This window comes from Leptidea sinapis, chromosome 12 (genome assembly GCF_905404315.1).
Source record: "Leptidea sinapis chromosome 12, ilLepSina1.1, whole genome shotgun sequence".
NCBI lineage: Eukaryota > Metazoa > Arthropoda > Insecta > Lepidoptera > Pieridae > Leptidea > Leptidea sinapis.
Window position 1 is genome coordinate 11,996,670 of NC_066276.1, and position 22,437 is coordinate 12,019,106.

General features: G+C 35.5%; 1 protein-coding gene and 1 long non-coding RNA gene across 2 annotated transcripts in view; one reads left to right on the top strand and one right to left on the bottom strand.

The window, feature by feature from the left end:
* Positions 1–22,437, top strand: part of LOC126967235 (uncharacterized) — a 272,244-nt gene that overhangs the window by 145,162 nt on the left and 104,645 nt on the right. The window lies entirely within an intron of this gene.
* On the bottom strand, positions 5,114–10,532 carry LOC126967262 (uncharacterized). Its single transcript, XR_007729941.1, has 3 exons — positions 10,372–10,532; positions 8,664–9,113; positions 5,114–5,889 (listed from the first exon to the last, which is right to left on the bottom strand). It is a non-coding gene; the product is annotated as an uncharacterized LOC126967262 (long non-coding RNA).

The window sequence follows — 22,437 nt, forward strand, 5'->3', positions numbered from 1 at the left end:
AATCGACAACGATATATTCGGAACGATACGATAATAACACGAATATATCGCACCTACCCTACTCTAACAAATGTTCGTATTCCATATCGTTTATCGTAACCATAGACTAATATTTTGATTTTTTTACGATGTTAGAGTGAATGAATTATGCGCAAACTATGTACAATCTGTGATATGTCGCTGCTAACTGTCAAAAGTCAAAACATAGCTTAGGCGCTTAGAACCATACCAGACTCTGCAACACCAATTTGCATCATTTACACAAAATGTAAATATTCAAAAGTTATGTAATGAATATAATATGAGCATTTAAAATTGAAAAAATATTACAAAACTTGTGGATAATAAAATGAAACAAAAGTAACTCAACCCTTCTTGTCGACTTTCTCAGGCGGCCATTTGCATTACTTTCTACGCATAAACGATCAACAAAATGACTTAAATTACTTGGTAGTAAATAAATCCTGTTGAATAGTAAATCACACATAATTATTTTAATTTTATTTATTAAGTATGTAAATTGTATGGCAAATATATCTATACAACTTGAAACGATAATAACAACGACAGCCTAGAAGGTGTCGTTGAGATAATCGTAATAGTGACGTTTGATTGTTTGTCGAATTCGAATATTCGTCTCTGACATTTACAACTAAGAGTAGGGCTAGACCGATAATATCGAAAAATGTTTCGTTCGTTCAATCATCGTTTCGACATTGAATACGATGTAACTAAGAGTAGGATTCGACACGACTAATGCCACGATATATCGAATATCGATTTTAGTTGTAGCTCCGTGTCAGTGGAAAACGCGCCCTTTTACTTGTGGTTGCGTGTATAATTTATACATGCTTGTCTATCCGTAGGTAACTCACATTGATTTATTCTATATAAAGTAATATAATCATCAGTCACTCACACACTACATACATCTCACATTCACGAAAATTATCCATAAATAATTTCTACTAAATCGGCAAGCAATCCCATAGTACCTGTGCAATGCACTATATATTATGTGCATAACACATAAGTTGTACCCCGGACTGTCCAACCAACGTCCCTCACCTCCAGCCTTCCCCCGAAGAGTGCGATAGGGACAAATGCAGCTCAGGCCGATTTTACTTACAAAATTTTGACTAAATAGAGGTTTTGTATTCCCCTGTTTCCCTCTAGAATATAAAACCTAACAAAAAATTTTATGATACAAATTTTTTCAGGAAGAGTCTGTCTATGTTCGTACGTTTTCATTTTTTTTGAAAAACCTTTCTAAATTTTTACGTATTCGTCTGAACAGGGAGGTATAAAAATGGCATTTTCTACAATGTTTGAAGAGTCATATTTTCTTATGTCATTCTTTGATTGAGAAAAACAAAACGTACAGACATAGCTTCAGCATATCTAGATTTTTTGCCAAAAAATCTCCTCTCTAGAAGCATTATCCAGGGAGAAAAAAGGGGAATACGTTTGTATGGAATAACGCTGCTAGCGTCCCCTCTTAACCTTTGCTAATAATTGAAACTAAAATGCCACGTTGCGTAGTAAAACTTTATAAAAATAATACTACAAAAATTAAGAAAGACACTGGGATCACATATCATCAGTAATTATTTTGTATTTTACTAATATAAAATACTGTATGTATTAATATAATGTAAAATAACACGAAGCGTATATAAGTTACGAAATTTGAAAGATGCCATTAGGTGAAATGAAGGCGAGCTATTTATGAATTAAAAAATTTGACAGTTATTTCAACGAAATAAGTGAGATATAACAAATGTATGCTTGTACCATAAAATTATGTTTTTCAAGAGTTGCTTTTTACGCTAAGTACATTATATAGAGTATTAACCCTTTTAAGAGTCCTCAAGTCGCAGAAAAACCATCTGAAAAAATTACTTCTGATGCCTACGCCTGTTTCATAAGTAGTGCCACATGATCAATTGAATCAAACGCTTTGCTATAGTCAGTGTATTGTGAGTGATATTAGTGAGATTCGAAATCTGCCTCTAAAGAACCCATCTTGACATGGATTTTAGGTTTGCTCGATTAATACTTGATTATAAAACAATTTTTTCAGAGATTTGGAACTTTAGTATTTCAGACAGACGTGTTTGATCGGAGGTACATCATCTGACTTCTTCAGATCCAGTGTCTTGTATCACATATAATATGTCCGTACTCGAGTTCAAATCATCGAAGCTAGGCGAGTCATTAAAAACGTCATTCGATTGACTGCTTTGGAAGTTTGAGTTAAAATATTTGTTTGAAGTGCGTTCGTTAGCAGTATTTCAATACAGAAGTGGTCGTTACTTTCGTTTTTGTTTTCTCATATGACCAGAAGGCTCGCGGTTTTTTAGCTATACCAGCTTCAGGTCAGTCAGTCCGTCATATTTCAACAGACATTCTGTTTTCAATTCAATAACGTTCGTTTAAGATCAAAAAATAATACTAGTCATAGCAATTGCCATAACGCTTAAACTTGGTAAAGGACCAAACCTAATGGTAATGGTAATGGCATACGAGTCCGAGGATACTCCCGGCTAGATACGACTTAGGGTATTGAGGGTTTTGAGGGTATATACTCGTTCCGCAGATCCCTAAGAATGTTATCTTCTTCCAAGGACTTATTATGAATTTCCTCCTTCTGGGACCAAAGGGATTGGTGATATCGCTGTTTGATATAATTAAGTCAGGTAACCGATTATTTAGAACGTTAACATTTAAGTTATAGCCTATTCTAATTATTTTGTTACTTATCAGGAGAAAAAGAGTCGGTAAACACCAGGTTAGTAAATTTATTACAGAGTAAAACAATTATTACTAGGTAATAATTTCTCATTTCACACAAACACATTGTTATCAATATGACACTCGCAGTTGAAACGCTTGTTATAATCACGCTCAATCACGGAATGAATAAATAAATGAAGAGCGAATTAATTACGAAAGATATGGGAGAATGATTCTTGACAGATGTGGAACAATGACGTAATTAATAAGCGATCAATGAAAAAAAGAATTATCTTGAAAACATGACGTTGACTAACGGCAGTTTTCAATAAGCTATCTATCCTTAGTTTAACTTACTTAGAGGTAGACAAATCTTTCCATTTACGCTTACTTACATGTTAACTTATCATCGAACATCTACGGCCGTTTTCAATAACGAATCTATCCTTAGTTTAACTTACTAGAGGTAGACAATTCTATCCTTTTACGCTTACTTACATTTCAATAACCTATCGACATAAAGCATTGTACTATAACTATATTGGACATAACTATGGATAGATAGGATCTTGTCACTAAACGGTGACAGCAATATATCTGTAACTAGAGATACGTTATTGAAAACGGCTGTAAGTCAGTCATGTGACATGTCATACTCCACATTAGGATCAAGGCAATGTTGAGATTCTTCTTCTCCGACCAGCGCTAGTCGAATTTTATATTATATTTAACAAATAAATAATATATATAAATAAATATATATTTTATATTTTTCAGGTATACCACCCATATAAATTAAAACAAGCGGTAACATTTTATTAATTTAATATAAAAATTAAATTACAATTAAAAAAAAAATTATAATAATACTGTTCACTTCATTCATATCATTAGTTACAATAATTCAGAAGACTGTTTTATGTCACAAATGTCTCATTACAACAGTCATTACAGTCGCTAATTATTAAGTGACTACTTCTAATGGGATTCGTAAACGAGGCCGCTTTGTTACGCAAAGAATCGTCAAAAATATTGAGAAGAGTGAAGATTGAGACGTAATCCAAACTGTGTACTTTTTAAATTAATATAAGTTAAGTTCTGGATGTAGTAGCCTCGCCAGGGACCTAGCAATTATGGTAGTCAGGGATATAGGACAGGATTTATTTTTAATGAAGCATTGCCAGATCCATGCTTTGGTGTAGGCGCTAAAATGATTTTCATAAAGTTTGCAGCGAGATAAAAATGAGACATGCATAAGTTGAAAAGTTTCATATGCTTCACTTCTGTAAAAGAAGAGAGATCGTAATCTTAAAGAGATTTCGAGTGCACACAAAATATATTGTCATTTTCTTTTACTCCCAACAAACACATTATGGTTACCAGACTATTAGCCTGCCATTATTATATTAACATCTATCTATTTATACTACCATTTAAAAGAAAGTCGCCGCTATGTGTTCGCGAGCTCATAAACCATAGAACTGTTTTTACTTCCTGTTTGCTCTCGTTGCCATATGGCAACGGCATGAGACCACCGTGCAGTACGCTGTTATGAAGTTAGCGCTGAAGGATGGAGTGGTTCGTGAGTAAGGTTTAGGTGTATCTTAATATGTTAAGGTTTTATGAATGATGAATGAAATACGACGATGATTGTTGTAAATATTGTAAAAAATAAGCAGGCTGGGAGCTTTCATCGAAAATACTGCCTATTCCGTTTGAGATATAACAAAACAATGAATGCCACGAAAACCCGCGATGATATACGTCAATCTTTTAAGAATAAATAACTAAATCTATTCTAATTTTAAAAAACACTCACATATGTTATAATGTGGTAATTGGAAAGCTATTTAGACGGATTCAATATTAAGGCTTGCCAAATTAAATATATAAGTTATCTGTAGCATTACATGCATTATAATTGTCCTTAAATCAAACAATTTAAATAAATATCATAAGTCATCGCTAAATAAAAACGATGCGTGCAAAATAAATAATTCCGGTGGCCTGGCGCGTCATGACGCGGGCGGTCGCAACTCGCTGTATTGAGTAGTGTTTAAGTAGTAATTCAAGTTTTAGTAGTAATTCAAGGTGCATTTTTGGTTTGTGTTCGTCAGTTTGGTAGATAGCTGCCCTATTTGATAAATGAGAAATCTAAAGAGATTTTTAGTTTTGTTTTACCTTAAAAGTAAAATAATTGTTTTGTCTCGCCTTTAGGTAAGATAAAACTTGATTGTTATGAACTTTATTGAATTTTACCAAATGTCAATGTTATTAGTGAGTATATTTTGTTGTATAATTGTTGTCAACCATTTCTGTCATGTGTTGTATTTGGGTAGTTACTTTTTTTACTAATTGACTTTATTTTTATTTATTACACACGTTTATTTGTAATAATGTTGACTGCACGTACTTAGTTCACTTTCACCATTAATGCTCATAATAAGGACCTATGTTATGTTTAAATTTTTTAGGTTTATGCTTACGTATAAGGTTCAATTCATTTTTAAGTAAGGATGTAGTATGGTACTGATGGAGGAGTTCGAAGTAATGAAAATGATGGAGAGAAGGATGTTTGTATGAATATAATACTAGGCGTACTAAAGGATAGGAAAACATTCCTTAAAGTAGTGTGAACATGTAGTGTGTGTGATGTGACAATGATGATCTTATGTCCGTGTGAAGCTGAGGCGGCTTGCTAGTTATCACTATATAGCTTAGACCATTTATACGTCGGTATTAGATTATTTATAATTTGCTAGGCTAGTATTTCGTTGATTCGAAAATTGTGTCGTTCTCTACTTCTACATAACAAAACATCCAACTATTATTTCTACAGCCATTGCTATATCTTCGTTTTCTTTTCATATCATTATTTGCCCAACATACATTATCTCGGCCTCGTTCTGTATATTATTGTTATACAAACTACCGTTCGTCTTATATCGTATAGTAATCATGATATAATTTAATAATCCGATTAATGGTTTCCGGCTCGCAAGCTCGTCCTGTCCCATATGAACCACTGCACCTGAACCTCGAGAAACATCTTTCTCGAGCTTCATCACCGTTTTCACAACAGAAGAGAATGGCAGCATGGCAGGTGGTTGGTTTCATCACTGGCTTCTGAGTCGTAGTAGTAGTCGTACGCCGCTACAACAAAAATATTTATATTATTAGGGTTCAACGTCAAAGCGGGCACAAATTCAAATTCTTTTTATTCAATTTATTATATGATATCACTTATTGAAAGCCAATGCCTCAGACCTGAGAAGAATGGGCGCAAGAAACTAAGTGGGCTTCTTTTTTTCATTTCATAAAATATATTATTAAATAGCCTTAGGGCGGTCGCTCCATTCCCAATCCGTGGCATCATTAAGAAAGTTATTTATGTTAGAGAGAATTCTTTTGAATTTCGTAATAAATTTCTATTGAACGTTTTCTGGGATCTTGTTGTAAAAGGCGAGATTAATAATACGAAATAAAACTATTTTTTGTTCTATGTTCGTTAACTAATAACATTTACTATGTATATAATTATAATTGCATATAAATTACTCTGCTCAATTTTACTCTGACTGATTAGTCTACTTAAGCCGACTTTACCCGAAGGGGCAATTAAACAATACTTACAAAATACAGTGCTCAGCACGTCTAAAGTCTACAAATAGTTTTACTTTATAATATTTATTAGTAAAACTTGTAATAATCTTATATAATTTTTTATGAAAAATATTTTGTAAAGCCAAGCGCTGGCAGCTATTTCGGTCCACGGATCAGCCTAGCTATCCAACTCGGAAATGCTGCCAGTATTCTTGGTACACTTCTACGTAATGATAGTTTCATTAAGATTTGTTTCGTTTAAATAAATATTTTGTTACACAACTGCATTTCCAACTATGCTATATTATAATGAAAATATAAACGGGCAATAATTGAATATCTAACTCGCGTACCGATGAAGACGAGAATAAACTTGACTCTGAAACTCTATGCTATACATAGTGTCCGAAGGGGGCCGGCTAAATTTAGCCCAGTTCAAACCTGAGAAGAGACAGGTTTGTGCGCTCATTGATAAAAAGGCTCAATTTGTCGTATAACCCAAGATTTGTGAACACTCCCCTATTGGTATTGTAGTACTTGGCGTCTACGACAATATCAATTCAATTCAAATTAATTTTCCTTATTTGAGAATTTGGGTGATATACAGGTGTTGAATATAAACAAAAATATATGAGCAGCCAAACTCTGCTTAATTACAGCATGCAACAAGCGACGTTCTCTTCCAGAAGGGAAGCCGGAAGCCTTGAAGAAGCTTGGTGTAAATCGATTATTTTTCCTTTAATTTATATGATTTGGTTCACCTGCGAAATGATTACGAGGATTTATCTTCCTATTTATTTCGAAGCTTGATTATTTTGTATCATCACGGTATCGCAGATGTACTATTTTATGAAATTTCAACTTGAGTCCTTGAGTAAATTGTATCGACAAATAGACAGGCTGACAACGAGGTGATCCTACAAGCGTTCCATTTTATAAATAAACAGAAACGAATGAATAGCACCGTAGTTTTCCTTCTTTTTACACAGGTACACCGTTATATTATCAGTTACTGATTACTGAACACATTTGATACATTAACAAATCTCAAAATATTATCCCATAAAAAAGTAAATCATTGATAAATTTAATACAATTCTCATTTATATTCATTATATAATAAATAAATGATAAATAATAATAATAAATCACGCGGCACACGTGCTCTCGCACCTCTCGCCCCTCCCCCTTCCTCGCCTCCCCCTCTTTCGTCTCCACACGTTCCTCCACCACAGCCACCTCTCTCTCAAAAGTGGTCTAATTAAATGTAAGAAAGTGTCATTGATAAAGATTCCTAGTGTAATATTGTTGGTGAAGGTTATGCCCGTTTAATATGTTAAAATTCTGCTGCTATAATTTGTACTTTGCTGCTATAAAGTGTTATATCCTCAGTTAAATACTGCATTGGCGGAAAGCAGGTATAAAATATTTTCTCAATAATAATTATTCACATATTTCCTGTATATCTAGATACTAGGGTGTAGTAGGCGCTTATCTCCCGAGAAATTTTTTTTTGCTTTCGGACAGGATTTCTTCGAATTATTTCCCCTACTGCTTTGACCACCTTTTTCGTACCAACACTACATAGACGGCCAGACCAAACAGAGGTATCATTGTACCTATAAATAGCCCGGTACACAAATATTTTACTCATACAAATGCATTTGGCTCCATACCTACTTTGTGTAATGCAATCACAGCAGTTCTCTTTATCTTCCCACTCAAATTTAATATCCTAAAATATTGTACTATGTATTGGCGCCTAAATGAGAAAACTCCACTCCACAATCATATAAAAATTACAGATTCCAAATTCAAATGTAGTATTTTGTTTATTTTTAATTGTCACAGTATTTATGGCCAGACTAATAGTATACTAGCTGACCCAGCAAACATTGTATTGCCAATGAAAGAAACAAAAAAAAACAAATATGAAAATATTTGGGCTATAAAAATAGATGACGACCGATTCTCAGACCGACCAAATATATCGCACATAAAATTTATCGTACTATAATTATTGAACTTGAAATCGTGATTAAAAATTGGATTTTTCAATGCTCAGTCATAATAAATAAGAATAAAATAATGTCAAAAAATAAAAAATAAACTATTTAGTTAGTGGGTCATCCTTATCATTTAGGGGCATGAAAAATAGATGTTGGCCGATTCTCAGACCTATCCGATTTAGCCGACACACAAATTTTTATATAAATCGGCTTTGCCGTTTCGGAGGAGTTTGGTAACAAACACCGCGACACGATAATTTTATATATTACATAATATAAGATTTATACTATTAAGATTGTGAATCTACAACTTACTTTTTCCATAGGTATCCGATTTAAATTAGGTGGTCTTATTCCATCATCATATTCAGAATCATAACTCACTTCAACAGGGTTGCTGCCCCAAATTTGGTTCGGATCCACAAAAATTCTATTGTCTATGCTAGTATTGTTAATTGTTTTTTCATCGTTTTCCTCATCCAGTAAACACGGAGGCTGCCGAAGAAGACTTTTACAATTGTCATTTATCTCATTTAAAATTATGTTATTTCTATTTTGTAAAATCTCTACATTTCTGATCCTATTGTCAAGTATCTCCAATCGATCTTCAATTCCTCTATCCCTGTCGTAACGTGTCGAGCAGTATGAATTTCTGATGTGACGCTTACGAAGAGATCTCTGCTGGTTTTCTGATTTTTGTGTGAGATCGCGTGCTTCGCTGATAAATAAACAGCATAAAACACCGAACACCATTAATTTCTTCATCTGAAACAAAGTAATTGATATTATTGTGCTAGCTATCCTATACTAGCTTTACTTTACACGCATTCAAAACACATTGAAACTGAAAGAGTGCGGCTTAACCATATCATAACCAATGTCTCGTAAAAACCCGGTAAAAGTAATGAACGTTACCGCTGTTTGAACATTTTTTCAATTTGTATTTATTTCAAAAGTTTTAATAAAATTCGTTATAAGTCTACTAAAATTAATAATAATAATGTTTAACTTCAAATATTTCGTGTTTACGACCACATAGCGTAAATGAAAATCTCATCAATACCTATAAGTTTAATCTTACGAATACAACTAATAGCCAAAAACATAATCGGATTTGCCGAACCATCGTACGCAGTCTGGCAGCAAATCATATATTTTATGTGCCTACCATTTAACCCGAACGAAATTAATTTGTAAATCAAATATATAAAAATGATTCCCAGCATATATTTATGATAAAATTAAGATGTTTTTATAAAATTTTAATGATGAAAATATTAACTGGCATGTACTGTTTTTTTCATAATAAATATGTAATGTATAAGTTAATGTTTTTAATAAAGTAAACCCCTTTGTCCTTACTAAATACTAAGTTAATCGTTGAAAACTAGCCTGTTAGGTTTGCATAAATTAGCATGAATGCTATTTTAAGCATTGTATTAATCGTTTAAAACAACGCACTAGACATACAACTGCAAATCATACATTATATTAAAGTGGATTAAAGTATAAGGAGTACATTGTAATATGTTTATTGACAAATTTGTAACAAAAATATTTTTAATCATCTTCCAAAATCGATAACTTCACTAACAACACAATTGGACGAGAACTAGGGCATTGACCCAAATAAAAATTAAAAATACTAGAACTCTAGTATTTTTAATTTTTACTACTAGAACAAACTACTAGAACACACACAAACCGGTTAAATTACGTAATAATAATACATTATCATACAGTCGCATGCTCACAAGGTAAATCTCAATTTGCAAGGGTGTAATTCCTCCCCTGCTTACTTCTCCACTCAAATTAACCCTCGTATACTCTGATACTTGTTACTTCAACACTCAATCTGGTTGAGGAATGTACGCCCAAGGCGACCTTTCCCAACACTTTCATCCATCCACTGACCTGTCTTCAATATAATCTTAAATATAAAATAAACTTCGTACGAATCGAAGTAGCTGGCTCCTTTATCTAGAATATTTTTGAACAGAGTTTAATAAGCGTACAGTCATACCTTAATGTACAATATACACGATCACGTCAGTATCATATTTTAAATTAAATGTTTGTTTGTTATCACTGTAACAGTTTTAATATTGAATAAATACTCAAGCGATAATAACGCACACGTTCACTCTCGATAATATTTATAGACACACTGGCAACGAATACTACTCTTTAGTCTTTACTCTTTCGACTTTTTTACCGAGGTACGAGACACACTGGTGACTTGCGTAAAGGCGGCAATACACATGCCTTTAGCTAGCACACTTGCATAACAGCTCTTTGCACGTACTATCATTAATGACATGTGTATGCTACCTGGCGTGCATGTGTCGGGTAAGCAATAGAAGTAGCAACAAATTCAAACTCAAATATTTTTATTCAAAATAGGATGTGACATCACTTATTGAGAGTCCGAAACTACCACCCATTCCAAAATGAATGCCTAAGAAGCATTAATGGTTTACGTAACCACCTATACATACCATTCTTGTCTCATTTCTGTGAGCAGACATGTACTTTTTAAATTTTTCAACCAAATCTTTTGCTCTTTTTTTTCTTCAATTAATGTGGTAACATTTAGTAGTAACATTCCTATGAATGAATGATTGCCATTGCGAGTTCAGCGTGAAACTGACACCTGAACTAGAACATGCTCCAGAGCCAGCTACACTCATGTGTATACATCTTGGAAATCCAGGCATCATCATCATCAGCCAGAAGTTCCAGAATGATTCAGTGAGTCTTAAGCTTATTATTGTCAAATAATATATATATTTTCACGACAAGCAGTCTCAGCACAGACATTCTGTTATCGCTGACCTTCATATTGGAAGTTTAAATATATACTTTAATAGACGTCTTTTTTAGATATGACGTCATATTTAGCATAAGCGAGTCATTGTCTATTTGGTTAGGGATTCATAAGTAAAACGTATTTTTAATATAATATAATGAATTATATCTACCTTCATATTTTATATGTATATGAGTAACTAGTAATGTAGTTAGTATCTATATACCTGCCTAATGGTATTATTGTTACATGTAAGGTCGCGTACGCAATATACCAGTATAATTCCGTAAATTATTTATTACAGATCGTAGCAATCAGAAATATTATACTCTTTTATCGCTCTATTGTCCACTTTTATCGCTCAGTAACTTAAGGAATCAACAAACCAAGTCTAAATAGAAGTCGAACAGTCTAGTTAGTAAGATGAAAGAATAACACATTTTTGTAAACAACTCTGTTTACAAAAACTGCTAGGTTATTAATTCAAGGTCAAGGTTCCTTTACGCCAGAATTATAATTTATTAGTCAAATTGTTATTATTTTATTTTATTTTATTTGTTTACGACTACAATAAATTTATTATATTATATTAACGACAGACAATGCTAGCAGCGTATACCTTACTTTTCTTTACTGTTCGTGGCAGCGTCGTGGGGTGGCTCGTTTCCTTGCCTAAGATATTATGTGCAAGGGAAACGATGGCTGGTCTATGCGTCATGCACGTGAACAGACTTGTGTTGGTGCGTGAACACGCACCACACAAGTCTCTCCAAAAAAGGTCGAACGCAAATCTGACCGAACTGTCCTGTCTTTTTATTTTTATATTGAAAATATGCCATTTTAAGTTTTAAGCTTAATTATATATAATTGCGTAATAAAGTATGTATTTTCACGAATTTACTTAGGGCTATATTACACCGGGACACCACGGTGGCGCAACCAGTCACCGCTACCAACAAAATATATGCAGCACTATGAAGAGTTACGGTGTCCTTTCGGTTGCGCAACCAATTTGATGACGCGACCAGCTCGGACGCGACATGACTGTGGTGTCTGTAAGGTGCCTAGTTTGGTGTCCTATAGCCCTTGGAATTATGCACGAAAACGGGCGTAGGTACCACGGCAGCCCATTATGACGTAACGGCACAGAGATCAATGATAACGATGTTCAAGTGACGTAGTGATGATAACTAAGACGTGACGTCATTCTAGTTTAAGTTGACATGACGGATCGCCCCATTTTATACTTTTACTAGCGGACCCGACAGACGCTATTCTGTCATTAGAAAAAAAAGATGCACCTAAGTATTCGGGAATAATGTTGTCTATAAAGCCATCGTAGTAGTAATAAAATGATAAGGATTAATATCGTATTTGTGTAAATAGCTTTTACATTACCCCTTTATAATTGATAATTTCTTAAAGTATCCAAATGGATATAGTATGTTATCCTTAAGAGATCGACATTGGCATCGCAGACTTTTCTGTAGATCTATATATTACACATAATTCCATCACACATTATTTTGTTATAATCTCAAAGGGTTTTCATTGAATGCGCCCAGACGGCTGATTGTTCCAACACCTCTAACAAATATCGTTAATGAATAGAAAGATCTATTCAGGAACTTAACAAATTATATACTAAAACCTCGAGAACCAAGCTATCCATTGATGAAAATCAATGCAGTAAGTTTTTGAGTTTATCGCGAACAGACAGACAGACGCGGCGGAGGACCTTGTTTTATAATATGTAGTGGTAGTCTCATACTAAGTTATCTTAAAGCCTATTTATTCTTTGATTTATGAATACTGTCATTGTGACCACAATTATGTTATGCGATTATAATCACAATTAAGTTATGAGTCTGACTATAATAGTTACGAAATTAATGTCCTAAGACCTGTTAAATTTTTCAGATTTAAGAATTCTTAAACGATTAACCGTCACGCTCACGCGGGCGAGACAATAAATGCGATAAAGACAACTGAAGCTCAAATTAAAAATCATCAGTAAAAATATTAATTATCTAAGCTTTATATAGCGGAAATTGGGGAAATCCGGAAGTTAATTATTATTAAAATAATGAGAATATATATGTAACGTTAATTAGGTATACTAAGAGCTTTTAACTAACTGAAGCTGAAGCTCATGCAATTTGAAAGAAGTCATCAAATTCAAATCAAAATTTTTACGAAATAAAGACGAAAAACCTGATAACAAGCGATCACCGTCGTAATGCTGTTATTTTGGCCTGTTACATATTATTAAAAAAGGCATTACGTATACAACTTGGGATTTGCTAATAGCAGTCATATTTCACGAAGGTCGGAGTCTGGAGAGGATCATTACCGCAATGATTTATGATGTGGGCCGTGACTGTTACGCTAGGAGAGCAAACGTTGGTGAATATTAACATATACTTTATCAATTTAGGTAAATATAATATATATAGTAGTAGTATATTTACCTCGGCTTTGTCTCACACGCAATAGGGAAGTGCTTGTCATTTACATCGTCACGCGTGACGTCAGCGGATAGTCTCAAGTCAAGCACAGGATAGAATACGTCAAAATGCATTCAGGCATGCGTTTTGCGAGGATCTTCTTGCCTCGCACAACCACTTCGTGGAATCAATAATTGCCGTATACAGTTTTCCCGAACCGATACGACTCACTGATATCCAAGCTTACTCTCACCGTAAAGGCCGACAAAGATGCACGCTGGCCTCACTTATATAAAAAAAGATTGTAAGATTATTTGAAGAAACGAAACAAGATAGTATTTAAAGATTCGGAGCTAGGCTATGCACTATTTTTAAAATTTCCACACGAATGTTTAGTCACTTTCTACAACTTTGTCGATAATGGCCAAAGTTTTAACGCCATTTTATTTAATTAAATGCATATTATGAAGTAATAATAGATTAAAGTCAGCAGACTCGTAAAGAGTACAAGCACTTCCCATACTGAACTACCTTTGAAAGATCATAAGCCATCAAAATAAACGCTAATGGCACTAGATTATTGCCGTGAATCACACCGACTCTGGTAAAATAAGGCTTTGATATCTATCATTATTTACATACGTTTATTTTCCATTTAGGTGGGCAATAAATTTTAAGTGAATCCAAACCCTGAAACCTTTTTATAAGCATATGGGTGTAGAAGGTCTTATGCTTATAATTAATATAATTTAATAAACTACTGTAATAATATCCGCCATATGATTTAATTGATTGCTCGTGGTGTTTCGTTGAGTTTAAAGCCCACTTTGGGCATCTGCCAGCTGATATCGTAACTGTGCTAAGATGCACTTTATACTAGTCCACTCTACTGCCACGCCTTGGGGTACTGCAACTCTGAAACTTATATTTCAGCGCTCAGGATACACAGCTAATTTAAGGCGCCAACTATACATATAGAGCAGTGGCTCCTACTGTCAAGGTTTGCCGAATTTTTCGGCCAAACTTGAGTTTGCGCACTTTGTACATCACTAAGCTATAAACTTTTTCCGCACCGCTCTCAAAGTTTCCTTTATTGCCTTAGCAATAACTTATTACCTATTAGGCGGTAACTTATTACCATCAAAATTTGATTTTGAATAAAAATAGATATAATACTTTAGTATTCAGCAAATTCATCTAGGCTTTTGTAAATAAAATAATCATAAATGTAAATAACTAGACTTTTAAAAATAAATTGTTAGGGTTCCGTAGCCAAATGGCAAAAAACGGAACCCATATAGATTAGAAAAAATATATGATGTACATTATCATGCAAACTTCCACCGAAAATTGGTTTGAACGAGATCTAGTAAGAAGTTTTTTTAAATATGTTTAAATTATGAGAGCTCATTTGCACTGTATGATTTTGAGCAATGTATTTTGCCTTTTTCATTTAAATAATTTAATATCATTTTCTTCTCTATAAAACTTTTAATATTATGTTACTTGCTACTACGGAACCCTTCATGGGCGAGTACGACTGGCACTTGGCCACTTTTTGTTTCATTGTGCTGTAACATTAACAAATTCAAATGCTCGAGTTTCGATAGTTAGTTAGATTATAACATCACAGTAACGTGTGACGTAAACGGATCGCACCTCGAATCTTGATACGCTGTGTGACCACGACACACGTGCCCCCTAGCCGTGCCGACCGTCCGTACGATTGCTTTGTATAATAATGTAATCAGAAGTACTAAATTCTGCAGCTAAATTGACTCGATGCAGACTGTTTCTGTAATGGAAAATAAATCTACCATTATTGATGTCATGCCAATGTTACCTCTGCATGCATTTTTTTTTTATATGAGAAAACAAACGGGCAAGAGGCTCACGGGATGGGGAAAGGTGAGGCAACCGCCCATGGACATCCGCAACAACAGGTGTGTCAAGAAATGCGTTGCCGGCCTTTAAGGTGGGAGTATGCTTTTTTCTTGAAGGTCCCTAAGTCGTATCTGTTCGGGAAGACCGCTGCCGGTAGTTGATTCCACAAAGTGGCTGTGCGAGGCAAGAAATTTCGAAGAAAACGCGCGGTTGTGGAATGCCAGACGTCTACGTGATGCGGATGGTACTTTGCACGTAATGTCCGATGGTGGAATTCGGCCGCTGGAATCAACCCGAACAGCTCCTCTGAGCACTCCCCGTGATAAATGCGGTAGAAGATGCAGAGAGAACCCACATCTCTACGCAATGCTAGAGAATCAAGCCGATCGGAGATGACTTGATCGTCGATGATTCGAGCCGCTCTTCGTTGTATGCGGTCAAATGGAAGAAGCTGGTACTGGGGAGCACCCGCCCAGAGGTGAGAACAGTACTCCATGTGAGGCCGAAATTGCGCCTTATAAAGTTGCAGGTGGTGGCTTTTAGTGAAGTACTGTCTCGCCTTTCTGAGTACACCAAGCTTTTTAGAGGCCAGTTTGCCCTTCTCTTCCAAGTGACCACGGAACTGAACGTCGCTCGATATATCGACGCCAAGTATGCCAATACAGGCTGTGGCAGTTAGAGGAGTGATCTCGAATCGAGGGGATACGACAAAGGGAGACTTTTTAGTGGTGAACGCACAAACTTGTGTCTTCTTGGGGTTGAATTGGACTAAATTTTGTCGGCCCCATTCCGAGACTTTGCAAAGCATAGTCTCGATTTCAGACACAAGTTTGATCCGGTTCTCGTCGACGCTATCCCGGGACATGTTGGCACGGCCGGTGTAGGAAGCATACCCCGTGCTGTCGTCTGCATAGCAATGAATATTGCTGACTTGCAGCATATCATTGATATGCAGAAGAAACAGCATAGGGGATGGCACACAGCCTTGCGGGACACCAGAGTTTATGGGTTTTAAGTCGGAGCATGCACCGTTGATAACAACCTTGATGCTCCGATCAGCCAAAAAGCTAGTGACCCATTTGCACAACTTCTCGGGAAGCCCATAGGATGTCAGTTTCGCTTTAAGCGCTTTATGCCACACCCGATCAAAGGCCTTCGCTATGTCCAAACTCACCGCCAACGCCTCTCCCTTCGACTCAACCGCTTGCGCTCATTTATGGGTGAGGTACGCAAGAAGATCACCAGCCGAGCGACCCTGACGGAAACCGTACTGGCAGTCGCTGATCAGCTGGTGCCCCTCTAGGTATCCCAAGAGCTGGCGGTTGATGATCGACTCCATTACTTTGGAGAAAATGGAGGTAATGGCAATGGGGCGGTAGTTGGACGGATCTGAGCGTACACCTTTCTTAGGGATCGGGTGCACAAAAGCCGCCTTCCATAATTTCGGGACTACGCCTGATGAGTAGGAGAGCCGGAAAAGACGGGTAAGGACCGGCGCCAGTTCCGGAGCACATGTCCGCAGCACTATCGGGGGAATGCCATCGGGCCCGCTCGATTTGTGAATGTCCAAGGTGAGAAGCGCCTTAAGCACGGCACCATGCCGGATTTTTACCTCCGGCGTATATGAATCGCACCGCGGAATATGCGGTGGTGGTGCACCTTGGTCATCCAGAGTCGAGTTGGACGCGAAGAGGGAGCCCAGGTGATCAGCTTTCTCTTTCGTGTCATGGGCCAGCGAGTCATCATCCCTGTGCAGTGGCGGAATGTCTGGCTGGCAGAAATTTCCTTGGACAGCCTTGGCGAGCGACCAGAACGCACGAGTTCCCGAGGGAAGGCGTGCAAGTCTCTCGCCAATTCTGCCAATGTGCTTCGACTTCACGTCAGCAATAACTCTTTTGAAAGACCTGGAGGCATGATTGAAGTGTTTTTTAAGTTCGCTGGAATTCACATCCTTAGATACCACCGCATTGACCCAAGCCTGATAGCACTCCTGCTTTCGGCGAGAGGCCATTTTGCAGGAGAGGTCAAACCATGGTTGGGACCTGCCACCGATAGGCACAGAGGTGGCTGCATCTTGTAAGTTTGTTCAGAGTCTTCTTATATTTTGGTTAATTATTTCAAAATGTAACTTACTAGACGTTCGATTCGATATTAATCCTTCAATTTACAGGAATGCATAATTTTCATATTTGCTTTCTGGTATAAATGGAGCGTAAGCTCTTGCACTTTATGTTTGATCTTCTGTACTTTTATTGTCACTAGGACCTACTACTACCCATATAGATTCTTCACAAAGTTTTCCAAGTTTTCTGGGTAATTTTCCGTAGGATCGTATGCATTCTGCCCTCAATATATTGTTGAATTTAAAGTCTCGTTCGGTGTGTTTTGAAAATCTCTGATCGCCGTTGCAACTTTAACATCAAATAATAAGAATTTGTGGTACAAATAAATCAATGTTTTAACTTAATTCTTATAATATGTTATATTTGTCATATACTTAGCTAAATAAGTAAGTAATGTAAGTTTCTGGATTACGCTAATTATATTATATATTCGGTTTATCAAAGTATATATTCCTTCACTATTTACACACTTTTACTTGTTTAAAACTGTTCTATAAAGCAGTTCTTCTCTTCTTGTAGGATGTCTCCAATATTCGCTTTGAACCCATTAACCGCTTCGTCAGGGCTTGTAAACTGAATCATAATTACAAGGTGCAAGCTCTGGGCTGTGTGTTGGATGCGTTCCATATTTGAGGTCTTCAAAACCCTATAAAATAACCTTAGCGTGGTCGTGGTGAACGATGACTGCGGCGATGATGTTTTCAGAAAAAACAGTTATTTGAGTCGTTTTTTGCTTATTACGACCTGATTGCGACGGATTGTCACACGCAATAGGGAAATACGTGAACGGGCCCTCCTAATAAATATAACAGAATTTTAAACTGCGATCGAATCCGCATTTAACTTTATTTAATTTTCATCTCTGCAAGAAATGCAGCAGATGTCGTCAAAACGTAAACCGTATTATCATGTGTTCTTATTATGGCTCTTTGAACTTTGCCGGCAAATTATGAGAAAATAAGTCCAAGGCTTTCGTTTGAAATACGATACGCTATGTATTGAGCTTTTTAATTGATAACAGTTAATGGCGCATTCAATCGTAAGAGAACATGAAGAGAAAATCGCTCAATGAGTTAAATTATAACGAACTAGTTATTAATAAAGTAAATAAATTAATATTATGACCGTTCTTTGTTAGTATATCAAACAAAATTTAAATACGTCCTCAAAAGTCATCACTTTTTTTTCTTCTTTTGTATATATATTTCACAGTGTATGTTGTGTAACATCCTATAGTATGTTAATTTATTGCCCATTGTCAAGTTATAAATAAAATCTCCTACACCTTTAGGTTACCTGGAAGAGATTGCTGAAGGTCGCCTAATTGTGCTACCATAACATTTTAGTGAAATAAATAATTATTGTGATTTTCATTCATTCGCAGTTTTCCTGTAAAAAGTGATTGTCATTGTTATAGCAATAGAAATAAGGAGTTTTGGTAGCAAATTCCTGAGCTACCAAGCCTACTAAGGCATTATAATATACAAAATAGCTTTTAGTGTAAATGTGTACACTTTTATAATAAAAAAATATCAATATTCTGTTAAAAATGGCGTACTAAACACCGGAATATGTAACGATCAGATAGTTTGCCTAGGTTGTAATTATTATATAGACCGTAATGACACAGTACAATATTGTGTAAATTGGGTTATTTCTTTAAAGCGCGCAAAAAAGTATACTTAAGAGAATTTCATGCGCCGTTTCTTCTCCCTTAGTGGACTATTTGTTTTATATTCCATGTGATGACTTAATCGACTTTAAGAAATTATATAAAAATATTTGAGAAAATAAATTCCTTATTCTCAAAATGTCCTCCAACCTTCTTTCAATACGCCTACCGTAATGTTAATAGCAATAACCCAAGCAAATAAACTGTCTTAATCAAATAATAATAAAATCTTAAGACTGAACGGAAGAAGTGAAAACTTGATTTTTATTGGTTTTTGTGTTGTTGAGAAATATATTTACTTAAAAACTTTGAAATTATCATTAAATATTACAAATTTGATAAAATGTTTGTAATTGGATTTCCAACATATCTTTAAATAATTTTCATCAATATTCAATTATTAAAAACAGGCAAATCTAGGCTCATCGTAACTATAAGTTAAGAAACGAACAATTTTGATACATCTGTATGCAGACAATTTGTATTAGATTTGCAAGCGGCAAATATTCTCTTTCGATCTTAAAGCCAAATCAGTTCGGTGATGCTGTATTCAGCCAGAGTTTCTTGTAAATCACCTTGAGCTATTTTAGTGATTAGCAACTGAGCATGGGTTTGTAGGTATCGACTTTCCGACGCAACATTATTCAGTATATGTACTCATTAATATGACATCAGCATACATTTTTATTTTTAGATACAATAAACCATTGTGTAGTATCTGCCTGTATTAAATTATCTTGAGGCAATGTTGTGTTTAACATATGTATTCTTGGTCAATACTATATTTTACAGATTTACATGAGAATCGTATCTGCTATTATGTAACTCTACAAATGGGAGAATTTGGGGGATAGACAATTTTGTCCAGATACTGTAGATACACAAAATATACAGGATGTGGACAGACAAGGGTTTCGCAGAGCTCCCTAAAACTTAACCAGAGCTATTGAGTTCTGGAGTTTTAGAAAATAAAACACAAAATTGACTTGGGAAAAACTGGGCGTCATAAATAGAGCACCGCAATACTTCAAGCCAGCCCACATTCTAGCACTCCATAAAGCGCATTTCCGGCCACATATGGGGTATTGCTGTCATCTCTGGTCTAGCGCATCCCAGTATCGATCCAATTGACCGCGTGCAACGCAGAGCAGCTCGAATTGTCGGGGCTGGATCACTTGGCATTGCGTAGAGACGTCGCTTCATTATGTGTCTTCTACCGCATTTATCACCGGAAGTGTTCCGAATAGCTCTTTCACCTGATTTCTGCCGCCTTCGCACGCCAAGCCACAAATTACGATATCATCCCCACCATCTGGATATGTGGTGGTCCTCCACAGTGCGGTTTTCAACGAGTTTTCTTCCACGTACTACAAAGCTGTTGAATGAGCTTCCTTGTGCGGTGTTTCCGGGACGATACGAATTGGGTACCTTCATAAAAAGTGCGTACACCTTCCTTAAAAGCCGGCAACGCTCCTGTGATTCCTCTGGTGTTGCAAGAGAATGTGGGTGGCGGCGATGTCTTAACACCAGTTAACCCGAACGCTCGTTTGTTCTCCTTTTCCGTAAAAGTTATTCCGGATAAGTAATCACCATCATATTATATACTAAAACCTTCTCCGAAACAGGCTGCGCTTTATATTAGTGTGTGTGCGTTGTTGAAAACAGAGGCTAATAGTACGCCGCTATTTTTTCCTACGTGTTCACAGCTGTCGCAGTCTACGTATAAATTATCTAATATCTAAAAATAGTATCTCTTATTATCATCGCTCGGCATGCATGTAAATAAATTTATCTGTGTAGGTACGTTATAAGCGTCATGTAGTAAAGGTTCGTGGAAAATTTCTTTACAGGAAAACCGTTATGGAAATGTATATTCTGTTTATATGGTATCTTACCTTATCATATACACTGATCAACACAACTAAATACTACACTTTTAAAAATTTAAATTTTTATCAACTCTAGCAGTCAAGATTTTATTTAAAATACTTTTTATAGGAATTTTTATCAGCTGTAGTTGAAAACTATTACCATTACTTTAGCAATATTTTTGACTTGAAAAAAGACAAAATGTTAAAAGAGCCATTCAAACAATTCATTACTATTTTTATATGATATTTAATTTAAGTAACTGATGTTGTGTCTCGGGCTCTGACTACAGCTTCGAGTCGTTAGGGCATACTGAACATGAGGTTTCTGAACCTTTTGCCCTGCTTCCTCAGCTCATCATCATCACAAAGTTCAAAATCAAGGCCATGGATAAGGCTCTCATTTGTAGGTATTCTGCTACTCACCCCGACAGATGGCTTCCTTGCATTTCATACACAATGCCTTTCTCACTATCAGCGTTTTCAAAGTAGATCATACCTTCCATCTTCTACTCGTCTTAAATATGAATTAATATTTTATTTAACAACTGTTACAAAATATACCTTAATAGTAAAATGTCCTGAAACTTGGTTGTCGTACCTTTATCCTACACTTCTGCGAATTTTATTAAATTTTAAAACATATATACTATTATCTTAAAAGCCATATGGCTAACCACAAAAATAAATCTGGTATCATACCAATAGGCTGACGCCATCCACTTGTAGAGCTAAATTCTAATTCTGATCTCATCACGTGAAATGTTTTCTGCTATATACTTGTAAGCACAGCTACACATTTGTTAGACATTTAGATTGGCCGAATTGTAGAAAAATAGTATTGTTATAGTTAGTATATCATTGTATTTGTCGTATACTACTAATTGGTACAGTAATCACGACCATCATGTTCACGAAGCATCCTCACACAAACAATGAGTTCAAGCTCTAGAGGTTGATGTATCCAATATACGATAATTTCTATTTAAACAGTTAACTTTATTACTTTTTATGAAATAATTTAAGTTCATTACGACCCATATATTGGATGCAGCACCTTACAAACTAATTTGTTAAGTATATAAAATATATTTTACAATGGCTGTACCATTGTAAATTACTCTATTAGATTGAAAAGAGTGGCCGTTGAGTTTCTTATATTATTCTTCTGACGAGCTCACTTTTTACGAACATATGGTAAATTCAGTAATTTAAAAGAAATATTTGTTTTGACGATTCAAGAGCGCTAAGTTTAAGCTTATTGAATAAAGTGTGTTTGACTTTGA